General features: G+C 36.8%; 1 protein-coding gene across 6 annotated transcripts in view; it reads right to left on the bottom strand.

Moving 5' to 3' along the window:
• The window catches only part of SENP6 (SUMO specific peptidase 6), a 140,661-nt gene that overhangs the window by 106,633 nt on the left and 19,807 nt on the right, over positions 1 to 14,221 (bottom strand). The window lies entirely within an intron of this gene.

Here is a 14,221-nt window from a genome sequence, read left to right as displayed (position 1 = left end):
AATTGAAAACAGGGACTCAAACAGATACTAGTACACCAATATTCACAGCAGTATTATTCACACTAGACAAAAGGTGGAAACAACCCATGTGTCGACTAACAGATAAAAGGGTAAAATATGCTGTATATATATAATGAATACTATACAGCCATAAAAGGGAATAAAGTACTGACACATGCTTTAACCTGGATGAATGAACCTTTTGAAAATATTATGCTAGGTGAAAGAAGCCAGACATAAAAGGACAAATATTATATGATTCTATTTATATGAAGTATCTAGAATAAGCAAACTCATAGAGACAGAAAACAGATTATAGGTTACCAGGGTTATGAGGAAGGGGGATGAGAAGCTACTGCTTAATAGGTACAGAGTTTTGGTTTGGAGTGAGGGACAGTTTTGATAATGGATGATGGTGATGGTAACACAACATTGTACATATAATTAATGACATTGAACGCACACTTAAAAATGATTAAAATGACAAATCTTATGGTACATATATGTTAAAATAAAAATTTTTTAAAGTGCTAAAAAAATATATATATATCATTAGCAATGATCTTGGGAGATCCCAGTAACAAGAGAATGCCTCCTCTTGAGTAGTTCTTTTGAACAATGAAACCTGTTGGGGATTGAACCGTGTACCCCATAAAAGACATGTACTTAATATTAATTCCCATTTGTATGGCTATGAATTCATTTGTAAAATGGACCTTTTGAAGATGTTATTGTTAATTAAGGTGTGACCAAATTGCATGAAGGTGGGTCTTAAATCCACATTACTGGAGGCTTTATAATGAGAGGAAAATCAGATATAATCAGAGAAGCCAAATGAGGAGACCAAAGTCATCGCTAGGTGACGGGAGCCTGCCATCACTGGAATGCTACCAACTCTGGAAGTTGGCTTTGCCAACATCCTGATTTTGAATTTCCAGCCTTCAAAATCACAAGACAATAAATGCTGTTTAGGTCGACCTCATTGTATAGTATTTCTCCTAACAGTCCTAGCTAACTAAGACACCTACCTCTGCTGCATTCATTGCACAAGATATGTAAAAACTGCTTTCAGATTCTAAGACAAAAAGGTGCTTGTGTTGGGTTCTTAGTGATTATTTCACCAAAACAATATTTAAGAATCATTCTCATCTACTTTATTTTATTTTGAAATAATAGTTTGTTTTTTACTCTTTTACAAGAAAATTTAATCATAATAAAGTAACTTTACTTTCCCCCCAATTATCTGTATAGAAACCTCACAGTAAGATCAACAAATACTCTCACCAAAAAAGTCCTCCTGAGGAGAGAGTATATTGTGCCATGCTTTTAAAAACACCATCCTTGTTTTCTGGTACAACTACATTCCCAAATTCTAAAAAGAATAACAACTCTAGACCTATTTTTGATACACTGCTCACTACTTCCTCCATCTTGAAACATGTCTTTACATGTTTACATTATTTTCTACATCGACAGCCATGTACTTCAGAGTCCCCCCATTTCTGATAATAGCAGACTATGGTATTGCAGCTCTGCCTTCCTTTTACTCTCTGAAAACAACTAGAAAAGCTGGAAAAAATACATATTACCATAAAAAAATATTTTTAAGGTATTTAAGTGCTATCAAGGGAGTGAAAAATGATGAGGCTAAATTCAGAAAAAAGAAATCCAGAATGCTGAACCCAGATTTGAGGATGCTTTTTCTCAGAGGCACCTACTGATTCCAGAAAATGAAGATGAGAAACTGAGCTGAACTTTCAAGAGACTCACAGAGCTGGGAACAAAAAAAATGGAATTCAAGATCCATTAAACAAGGGGGGGGGGGGGCACCTAGTAAACACCTAAAGTCAGGATTAGAATTATAAACTATGAATAAGAGTAAATTAGAACTAAAACAACATAGACTGAAATTGAGTTTCCAATGATCTCCATTCCCAGTTAGATGAAGGCAGTTAGTTCTCAAATTTTAGGGTATATGAGAATTACCTGGATGATTTGTTCAAACACAAATTGCTGTGCCCCACTCTAAAGAGTTTATTCTGATTCAGTAGGGCTGATGCAGGCCTGAAATTTTATGTTCCGTCACAAACGTAATCCAGTGGTTTCATATTTTGTGAACCACTGGATTACGATGACCTGGGAATGGCAATGCTCCTAGTCACTGGACAAAAACACACGTTTCTCTAGAGGAAGGTAATATTATTCTAGGCCTCAAAATATCTCTATAATCTTTTCATATACAACATTTTCCATTTAATTCAAAATAACCAGGATCATAAAGAGCAACCAATAAAAGGAACAGATCGACAGGGGATCAAGATGTTTATTGTACTCTACTTCCCTTAGTAAGTGAATACCACCACTTCTGAATATGGTGGACTTTTTTTTTTTTTTTTTTACAGTAAACACAGAAGTATTGTGGAAAGATAAAGATTTAGGTAGGAATCAAATGGACCTGTTGTCTTTTTCTAGCCAGGTAACTTTCCCTGTAATCATGGAATTATTATATGTAGCAAGAGGGATACCATGCACAAACTGCTAGCCTAAGAATGTGCTAACAGGTAGGAATTCAGTAGCACTACTTACCTCTCAATTAGAAACACAGATATCTTCAATTAGAAATCCCATAAATTATTTCAGCTTGACCAAATAGTCTATATTAAGCTGCATTCAGCTGAGAAAAATTGGGCCTAACCAGTCACTGTGGCTCAGTCACACAGATTACTTTGGAAAGTGCCCTAGGCCAACAGTTCTTAACTGTGGTCCCTAAACTAGTAGATTCAGCATCACCTGGGAACACTTTAAAAATGCAAACTATCAGATCCCACTCCAGACCTCCTAAATCAGAAACTCGGAATGGGGTGCAGCAATCTGTGTTACATCAAACCCTTTAGGTGATTTTGGTATATAGTAAACTTTAAGAACCACTGCCCTAGGTGGTTCTGACATATAACCTGTTAAGAATTCCGGAAGCAGAATTACCATTATTAACGACTGATAATGTCATTTCATTCCACTACATATAAATAATTACAACTAATATTTATTGAGTGCTTACTATGAATAGGAAGTAACACCAATACTTCATATACAATATCTCATTTAATCTCCATATTTTATAAATTTTAATAGTTCTTTGGATTGGGATAGGGTAACTTCATTTAAAACACTGGGTCAATTACTTAATTACTTGAAACTACTGACAGGATCAACACAATCAAATTTCCCACCAAATTTCTCTCTCCTCAATAAAATCTTTTCACCAAATACCATTCACACTTTACAACAAAACTATCCCTATATTTCAAATATCACTGAGCTTAAAAAAGTGAAGTAACTTGTCAAAACAAGAAGACGGGATTAGAACAAAGACCAGTCTGACTCGAAAGTCTATGCTATCCCATACTGCACATTATGAAGAATTTTTATAGGGCTGTTTGTAGAAATATAAATGTTAATTCTTGACAAGAGGTAAATAATAATAATAATAAAACCAATACTATTCCAGTAAAGAATCAACATCTTGAGGTTATAGGATATCTTCCCCAAGCAAAGGAACTGTACTTTATGTTGAAGTGTAACAAATAAGGTATCAGTGGCTGAGAGTTCAAATAGAGCTGAGAGGTTACTCTGGAGGTCACTCTTACACCAGCTTCATTTAGATACTGCTACCTATCATAGTTCGCCAAACTCCAACCAAAACTATTCCTGTCAACCTAAAGAACATCTATGGCATTATATAAGGTTCTACAAAGGTTCATGCGCTAGGGTAGCTTTCTAGAAACGTACAACATCCAGATGGGTCCCTGGACCAGATTAAGTCCTGAAATGCAAAAGAGCCACCCTCTCCAGAATATCAACTAGTTCCATCCCACGATCTCATATAATTGACAGCCCAACATGAAACTTTTCCAACATGAAAAAGTTAAAATGGCCATAGTTGAAATACCCCTAAAAAGTGGGAGAAAGAGCAAAGGTGATGGTGGAGTTATACAGAGAAGGCAGGGTTAAACAAATTAATATGATTGCTAAATCATTACATTGATATTTCCTTTAGTCTCTAGTATCTTAGAACAGCTTGAAGTAAAAACCTAAAATTGTGAAATTGTAATCCATACCAAACTGAAATCTGTCCTATAACTAATTGTTGTGGTATGCTTGAAATTTATTGCTTTTTTGTATATATGTTATTTTTCACAAAAAAGAAAAAAAAGTTGATTGTGATGATAAATACACAATTATATGATGATAGTGTGAACCACTGATTGTACATTTTGTATAATTACATGGTATTGAATATATATTATTAAAAAATTTTTTAAATCCTTTATGCTAATGTGAAAAATTAATCCTTTCTCTGAAAACTATTTAAACCAAAACTATCTCAACCAGTCTGTAGGTAAATAACTGTTTATTCAACTATGCTTCTGATTAAGTACTTACATATATTCAAAAGTTCTTTTTGAGAAAGCATTTGGGCACAGCTATAGACTACCCAAAGTCTATTCTCAAAGTAAAATGATTAAATATGTAAGCTGTATTCTTAAATTTCCCAATTCTGCTGCCCAGAGATAGTATCAAAAGTGATATACACTTCAGTTAGCAATTAGATAAACAGTTCTTGCTTTGTCACATGATTATGCATCTCATGAAAATCACCATTTACTGTACTGTCAAATTCCCTTAGAAAATGTTTCCTACAATCTGCTATATTTAGAAATCTAGCTCTAAGAAGAAAAAAAAATCACTCCATAGGAGAATCATAGCATGTAAATTTATATACATTATTCTCTTATTATATAATTAGAAAGATAGAGGACAAAATTCCAGCTTCCAGAAAATTTAAAAGAGATAAATGTTAAAATTAAAATACAACAAATTATTTTAAATGCCTGGCACATCTACTTCTCCTTCCTAATCATTAGTTCTTATTTTCCATCTTTTTGTTTGTGCTCTTTAGACATCTACATCAAATTATTTGAGGGAAATAAGGTATAAATAGGCAAAAACTGAGCCATTTATGACTGATTATCTCACAGACCCTAGTGCTATTGTTACTATGTCAAGATGACATATATTCAATTGGGAGGTACCTGAAAACCTTGGTTTTCCCTTTTTTTGTCTTCTTTAGCACTCTAGGCTACAGTTTTCCAGCTAATAAAAATATAGCATCAAAATAGGATGAACGAATGAATGGGCAAGCACATCACGTCATATGACTAGAAAAACAACTATAAATGCAGGCCTCACTGATGTTAAATCTGCAACATGTCCTTATGTACAAAAGAAAACCAGTTTATAAAGGTTTAGTAATTTTACATTTAATAATAGCACTGTTACTATTTATGGATGAAATACAAAGTTTCATACTTGATATTCTGTCTCATTAACTGTAATATACTATCTAATAAAAAAGTTTCTCTCAACTGTTTATTAATCTAAAGAACATATTTTACACAGTACAAAAATGTTAATACACTGTAACAAGGATTGGCAAATATTTTCTATAAAAAGATAGGTAGTTTTAGGCTTTGTGGTCCAAACAATGTCTGTTTTAATTATTCAACTCTATTCAAATATTCAAAATCTGTTGTACCATAAAAGCAGCCACTGACAATACATAAACAAATGAACGTGGTGTTTTCCAATAAAACTTTATTTATGGACCACAATTTGGATTTCATACAATTTCCACAAGTCATGAAGTAGTTATTCTTTTGTCATCTTTTTTTACCAAACATTTAAAAAATGTAGAGAACTTTCTAGCTCATGGGCCACACAAAAGAGGTTGCAGGCTGGATTTGGTCCATGAGACCTAGTTTGCCAAACCTTCTGTTACTAAATTAATCATTAAATTTCATTAATGAGCAAAACTAGTTACTAGAATTTAAGCTCCATAGGAACAAAAAACTTATCTGTTCTACTCTCCAGTATTTAGAACATTATGCTCAATATATATCTGTTGCACAAATGAAGATTTCAATGGGAATGTTAAATGTAAAAATTACTAGTATGTTGCTATCTTCCATTTGAAATTTCCTTACATAATCAATAAAGAACAAATTAAGGGAGTTTAGCACCTAAGAATTTCAGATAATGAGATAATCTAAAAGAATTCATTAAATGGGTAATATATAGTAATCATTCAATGACTTATATTTTGAACCAAAATAAAGGGTTTCTCCTAATTCTGTGATCATTTTCAAAAGAAAAAGGTCTATATTAGTTTAAACCAATGATCCATATGGACCTACACATTAGCAACAAGCCAATCAAAATCCATGGATATGTAAATTCCTGGGATACATGAAGACTTTCTAAAGTCTTGGATGGACATGGACAGTTTCAAAGGAACTAATTTCTAAATCTTCAATCTCCATTTTTACACTTTTCTAAAATTAATTTGTTTGAAAACCCATCTGTAGAAAAAGCATTATACAAGATTTCCTTTCTCACCCCTCTTTTCAAAACAGTAGTCCTTTTTCCACCTTACAAAAGAAAAACATAACTCACCTATTGTATTAGGGTCGTAAAAATACCTGTAAACAACAATTTGAAATACTGGTATCTAGACATTTCTTTGGGCACATACTATATCTAATCATGTCCTATAGAAATTCCTGCTATAGGAGATGATGGGTTAGAAATTGGGTGTTTTAGGCCAAAGTAAGATTTTCTTGTATTTTACCTCAGTATTATCAAGAAAGGCACCGCTCTTAGTAGAAAATGAAACCAGTACTTATTTATCTATTTATTTTTAAAAAGGCAGAACCCTTCTCTGCCTTAAAAATAACAAACTCAGTTATCTATTTCTCTCTCCATCATCTATCTATTTAAAAACAAAAGCAGAACCCTTTGTGTCTTACAACAAACTCAGGCCAAAACCAAGGCCATGTTTTCTATCTATCTTAGAATTCTGAAGTGAAAGAGTTGTATATTTGAAATGAAAACAGACTTTTCCCAATAAAAATAAATCTAATTTAACAGTGTTGAGTACATGAACTGACTTTATCAAATAAGCTATATGACACTTTGCAAAAACTAAATCAGCTAAATGTGTAGCTCCAACGTTTTAAAGAAAATACATGTAAAGCATGAAACAAAACATTCTACTGAAAACACTGTACTGGTAAAGGCATACTGAAATTAACAAGCTTTTGTTTTTTCCAGTTATTTTTGAGTATCTGGTTCTTTTTTTTAAAGGAACTTAAAAGTCTTAACAAGTGGCTATTAACAAGTGGAATACAAGAAGAGTTTCCAAAGGATAAACGGACATGGATAGTTTTAAAGGAATTGACTTCTAACTCCTCAATCTCCATTTTTATACATTCTTGAAATTAATTTGCCACTTGTTAAGACTTAATAAGGACTTTTTAGTATATAACCCAAAAATTCAGAAAGGCAATTATTCTAATGACTGTATTACAAATCAATTTTTAAATGCTAGTTTTGAAGTACTTTTTGGCATTTAATTTAAAAATTAAAAAATGAATTTTTCTACAGAAAAATTCTACTTCCACCTATTCATTATATAACCAAGATTTCTTAGCACTCACATCTAAAAAAGTGTTTTTTAAAAAAATTAAGAGAGTTAGAAACTAGAACACAGGTTACCAGGGGTGAAGTAAGGGGAAGGGAATAGGGAATTAATGCTTAATTTGTGCAGTTTCTGTTTGGTGTGATGGAAAAGTTTTGGTAATGGACGTGCATGGTAGTAGCACAACATTGTGAATGTACCAATGAATTGTATATTTAAATGTGGTTACAAGAGAAAATTTTAGTTTGTGTATACTACCAGAGTAATTATTTTTAAAATCCAGAGAACTGTACAACAAAACTGTGAACCCTAATGTAAACTACTTACTATATATAATATTGCTTCATTATTTATAACAAAGGTATACAGCTAATACAAAGTGTTCATAAGAAAAACTGTGGGGGTGAGGAGGTAGAGGAGAATGTGTGCTTTCTCTACAATTTTCTGTATACTTACAACTTTTCTAACTAAAAAAAAAATGTAGTAGGATAAAACCAACCATCCAACCAACAAAAAACTGTTTTTGAAAGTTTCATCCTAGCAATAAATAATACTCACTCATAGATAACATGAGCTACACCAAAACAAAAGGAAATAATCAGCCCTATTCATTTTAAGAAATATACTCCCATTGTTATTCTGCATAATAGGCTTAATAATGATAAAAATCTGTATTTTTCAGATAAATTGTTTATTAATAACTATAACAACTCAACTCAGTTTTAAAAGTTTATACTTAAAACCTTTTAGATACCTTTAAGAATTTTTTTAAATGTTAGATTTCAATGACTGCATATTTTTTTGTTACAGTAAGACACGATAAGAGCAATTAAAAGAGATGGCATTTTAAAAAATCAATGCTAATAAATATCAAATCAGAATTATCTTTAGAATCACTGGATAGATTAAGATTTCATATGAATTTTATTTAAAATATTAATATTTATATCCTTAAACATGTATAACGCATTTGCTTATTAAAAAAAGGCCTACAGAAGTTATACCTTTAATTTTTCCCAACAAAGTTCTTTATTTTCTACTTAAAGAAAACCTAGAAGGCAGCATTTTAGAGAATGCAGATATTAAAATAAAAGCAAATAAAAACACAATGATAAAAAAACTTTTAATGCTTTTATGTAGTATTGACAGAAACTGTGGGTATGAAAGAAAAGCTTCAAGTTCTATACATTTTTTTTTTCAAAGAGAGAAAGAGTTTATTACTAGGCGTGTAGTTGGACAGCAGATGGCCTAGTGGCCCAAAATTTGTCTCCCAGAGTTTATGGGTTCAAGATTTTTAAGGATTTTAGCAAGGGGAGATGAGGTAATTTTGAATAGCAAGTTCAAAGCAGAAAAGGAGACAGTGTTATCATTATCATTTCAATGGGAGAGCTGAAAGAAGGGGAGGCAGAGCTATCACTTCAGTACTAAGGGTATACAGTTTTAAATTATAACAAAATGAAGATATTGTGGGGGAAAATTCAGAAAGATAGGGAAAAGAAAGTACATTTAAAAGCCTCCCAAATATTATTAAACCATAAGAAAAGGAAATATGTGCTAAAGAAGATGCTGCATCATACTGACAAAAATTCAATTTTGGATACATATTCTGCAAAATAATAGGGAAATAGAAACTCTAATACTTTACCAGTGGGAATGCCAAATGCTAATGCCTATGAATGGGGAATGCGCAACAACAAACAAAATTACATGTAAATTTACACTCTGAAATAGTAATTACAATTCTAGGAACCTAGAATATATAGCAAACATACTGCAAACATATTTGTACAAGGCTTTGTTAAAACTGTATTTGTAATAACAAAAGACTAGAAAAAAAACTTGAATATCTATAGTACATCTGTCCAATGGAGACCCTATGTAGCAACAGAAAAGATGATAAAAGATTTCTAAATTTATTGCTGTAAAGCCAGGATACAGGATAAATTTAAAAAATCAAGGTGCAAAACAGTGTGGATAATTTCTCTAAGAAGGATGTGATACGCTTATATTTCAAAACAAATAACAGAAAGCAAAATCATAATTTTAAAAACCAGGTACTTAAGGAGGAAGAAGAGGGAGGGGGGGAGAATGGGATAGAACAGAAACTAGACTTCTAGGAATATGACTGTTTTTGTAGATTTGACTTTGGAACCATGTAAATATCCTACAAAATTATTAAATAAATTAAATAAAATCAATTCTTAAAAATAAAAAACAAAAACACAAAATCTAACTCTTCATCCAGTTGGTAGCATTACCAACCAGGAATAAGTAATTTTCGTGACTTTAAAATACAGTAATTTAAACATATATTCCTAAAGGGATATAACTAGCATGCTGCCAAAAAACAAACAAGTAAGCAAGCAAACAGAATAACAATAAAAAAATTTAATATTTTATTGGTTAAATGGGTATTGCTACGGCAAAGATACTTTACGCATCTGACAGAACAAAAAAATAAAGGAAGGAAGTTAACATCATTAGGAACAAAGACATTAAACCCAAAAGCCATAAAAGAAAAATGATATATTCAATAATGTAAGAAAGCATATTCTCTAAGACAATAACCACCATAAAGACAAAGACTGAAGAAAAAAACTAATACATTAGCAATTAATATCACAGCAAAGGGATAATTTCTACATAATACTGTATTTCATTAAAACTAAGAAACCATTAAAAGATGTACCATTACTGGATGTACTGCTGTGCAAAAAAAAAGAGAAAGTCTTACAATTAGACCACGCCATGCCATCATTACATGATGCATCTAGACTGGAAATGTCAAAATGTGAAAAAAAATGTCTTGACTCAATATAAAAAATTTCTATTAATTGTTAAGAAATAATCAAGACAAAATAGGAAAACGGGCAAAGGAAACTATGGTAGATTGAAGCTTTATGTGGTGTATTGAAGCGGTAGAACGAACATGCCCAGAAAGGGATGTTCTTAAATTTAATTCATTACTGTGGGTATGGACCCACTGTAAGTAGGACCTCTCAACCTTCAGTTGAGACAGAGAGAGAGAGAGATTTTTCTCAGTCTCAAAACTGTAAGCTAATACATTTCCACTGTTAAAAGCCAAGCCATTTTATGGGTATCTGCCTTTGGTAGCCTAGGAAATTAAAATAGATACTGACAATTAGCAGAATAGGACTAGAAATGACTTACACATACAAAAAGGCAATCAAATTCACTTAGACTAAAAAGTTGATAAACTGTAACAAAAGTATGGGGAAACAGGCACTCTTATATTGCCGATAAAAATATAAACCACAGATAACAAAATGAGAAATCTACCTGTCCTGATACAACAGCTATACTTCCAGGAATTCATCCTACAAATAGGTTTACATGTGTGCAAAATAACCTACGTAGAAGGCTAACTCACTCAACAGTATTTTAGGAAGGAAAAAAAGATTGTAAAACCCATTTAAATGTCCACCCATTCCTGGTCTTAGTTAACAATTGTACATCATACAATGGAATACTATGTACTGACAGAAAACCAATGAGCGTGCTTTCTATGGACTCTTACTGATGTATCAAGTGAAAAAAGTAAGGTCCAAACAAATGTGCACTACATGCTGTGGAGAGCCGCCTCCCGGGTCTGGCCTAGTGGACACGCTGCGGCCTGCTCTAGAGTTCCCCCCCGCCCATCGAGTGAGTCAAGATGGCGCCCGCATCCTGTTTCCGCGTATGACGCACGCGCCCACCAACCCTATCTTCCAATCACCTCTGTATACGTGGCACTAACCTATTGGGTTTGGGCACAGTATATAAGAGGTTACCCGGACAGGGTGGGGGGAGACGACCCATAGGGAGCCGTACCTGACGGCCGCATAGAGGTTGTTCCCCCGCGGGGTATTCTGTCCCGCGCGGAATTTGTAACAGAGCTTGCAAGCTTAGCTCCAGTAAAGGTCTGTGCTCACAACTGCAGCGTGTCTCGAACCCGTGTCTGTCACTTGAGTCGGTTTGTCTGCGTCTGTCTCTCTCTCCCTCCTGTTCCCTCCGCCGGCCGGGGACCAGAAGCTGAGCGAGACGGCGCCGGACAAGTGGTGGCCCGTACGGGGACCCTCCTCTCTCGACACCTCTTCTGCAAGGAGAGCCGTACTGTCTCTTCTTGAACTGAGAAGGACGTGCATCCTGAGCTCGCAGCGGACTTCCCGTGCCTGATCACCGCGAGAAGGTGAGTACTTCTTATTACGTGAGAGTTAAGGCCCGCGGGCTTTCAGGTAGCCCCGGGGACTCGGAAGAGCTCTCCGAGTGATTAAAGTACAGTGCCGACTGCAAACATGGGGCAGTCCGGAAGTTCACCTTTGTTAGCTCCCTTAAAGACCCTTTTAGCGGACGGCTCCTGTGAAAGTGAGCCGCCCACTTGTAAGCCGCCAGAGTCTGGCGCTAGTTCAGACGACTCTGACTCAGAGTCAGATGGTGACGAGGCCGAGAGTGCAGGCGCACCTCTGCTGATCGATCTGGGGGGGCTCCCGGTCTCGCCCCCGCTGCCCTCCGCCCCGCCCGCGCCTACTGCTGCGCCCCTAGAGACGCGGCGCCTTCCGGTGGATGGTAGGCAAGGGCTCCCTCGAGTGGCAGCATCAGGTAATTCCGTCTGCCCTCCATTGCGAGATCCGGAGCCCCCTGCAGGCTGGTCCGAGTGCAGTGGAAGTTACAACTAATTGATTACAGTCCTGAAAGAGTTTCCTGGCCCCCTGAATATTATCTCTGATTCCATTTATGTCGTAAATTCTCTACAAATTTTAGAAACTGTGGGCATTATAAAATGTTCCTCCACAGTGAGCACATTCTTTCTCGAGCTTCAAGAGACAATACGTGCTAGACAACATCCCTTTTACACAACTCATATTAGGGCCCATACAGGCCTGCCTGGTCCCATGACACAAGGAAATCACATAGTAGATGTGGCCACTCGACAGCCACACGTCTTCCCCGCGCTGACACCATATCAGCAAGCCCGAGAGTTCCATGCCAAATTTCATATCAATGCAGGTACCCTAGCTAAGCGGTTTAGTATTCCGCGTGCAGCGGCTAGAGATATAGTCCGAGCCTGCAGGGATTGTGCAGAACAAAGAGCAGTCCCTTCGGTTGGAGTTAACCCTAAGGGCCTCATCCCAGGAGACATTTGGCAAATGGATATCACTCATTATTCAGAGTATGGTAAAATTAAATACCTGCATGTGTCAGTAGACACATGTTCTCATATATTATTTGCCTCTGCTGAGACAGGAGAAAAAGTCCACCAAGTCATTGCACACTGCCTTGCCGCTTGGGCAGCGTGGGGTAAGCCAAAAATATTAAAGACAGATAATGGACCTGCTTACACCAGTAGAACCTTCCAAAAATTTTGTGATAATATGGAAGTACAATTAAAACATGGCATCCCTTACAACCCTCAAGGACAAGGAGTCATTGAGAGAGCTCACAGGTCTCTCAAAGACTTACTAAAGAAACAGAAAGGGGGAATAGGTCACGGCCTGTCCCCAAAGGCTCAACTGTCTATAGCCTTGTTTACGTACAATTTTTTAAATGAAAATTCACAGGGAATGACACCTGCCCTTCAACACACCACTCCGAGTCCTCCACATAGAGGTCTAGTCCGATGGAAGGATGTCCTGTCGGGACAGTGGCAAGGCCCTGACCCCGTGCTCAGCTGGGCCAGAGGCTCTGTTTGTGTTTTTCCCCAGGAGCCAGGACGTCAACCAGTGTGGGTTCCGGAAAGACTGGTGAGAACCGTGACATCGCCCGAGGAGGCCACGGAGCTGTTGCCCAAAAAACCAACAAGCCTTCAACCTGAACCATCAGATCAGGCCTCCAACTCTGCTGATGACGGTGGCGACTGACGAGATGGCAACGAAAACGCCGGTCACCCTTCGACTGTTTAGAAGGGGGGACCAGTTTTAATACCCCCCGCTCTCCCAACAGGTGGAATCAGACCTTAAAGTGCTTAGGAAGATCAAGTTAACCCCCGTTGCCTTCGACCTTTCCAAACTGGGCGAGACTGTACAAAGTCTGTGGAACCGAGTCACCTCTTGGTTCTCTTGGCCCAATTTGACTACTTGGATTCTCGTAGCGGTGGGACTATTAGTGGGATTAGTCACTGTTAAATGCTTGTTAGAACGCTTGTTCCAGGCACAGCAGCAATTGCGTGTTACTACCATGTTGGCTATGTCACTCGCCCCTGGTGCTCCTGACAACGACCGCCCTGCTGCCCAGTCCCCCATTTCACCGTATGACCCATCCCGGCCACTCAGGGCGGGACGCTCGAAAGCAAGACCCGCTGCAAGGCCCATGGCTGTGTCCCGGGTATAAAAGGCGGCACCAGCAGTCATAATTTTGGTCGTAGGCTGATCTCTTAGGCGAAGTCGCAGTCCTGGCCAGACTAGACTCCAGCCATTGCACAGAGACACCTAGCGACACTCTCGATTCTGGTTGCCGCTCTCCTGCCCCCCCTCATAACCCAGTTGCGAGGCGAAGCACTGCAGGGAGAGTCACGTGGTTTCCAGCTCACGGGCTCTCCGGTCTCTATATGAGGTGGCATTCTGGTTGGTGCCTAGCAAGCCTAGTCCAGACTCCCCAAAGCACCAAAACATGTAGTGGGCCACTCAGGCCCACGGGAGCACACTCATCAATGGAGACACTGGGTCAAAATAAATAAAAAAAGGGGAG

The sequence above is a fragment of the Tamandua tetradactyla genome, chromosome 5, assembly GCF_023851605.1.
Source record: "Tamandua tetradactyla isolate mTamTet1 chromosome 5, mTamTet1.pri, whole genome shotgun sequence".
NCBI classification, from domain to species: Eukaryota; Metazoa; Chordata; class Mammalia; order Pilosa; family Myrmecophagidae; genus Tamandua; species Tamandua tetradactyla.
The sequence above is the reverse complement of the archived record's forward strand: the minus strand, read 5'-3'. Positions and strand labels throughout refer to the sequence as shown.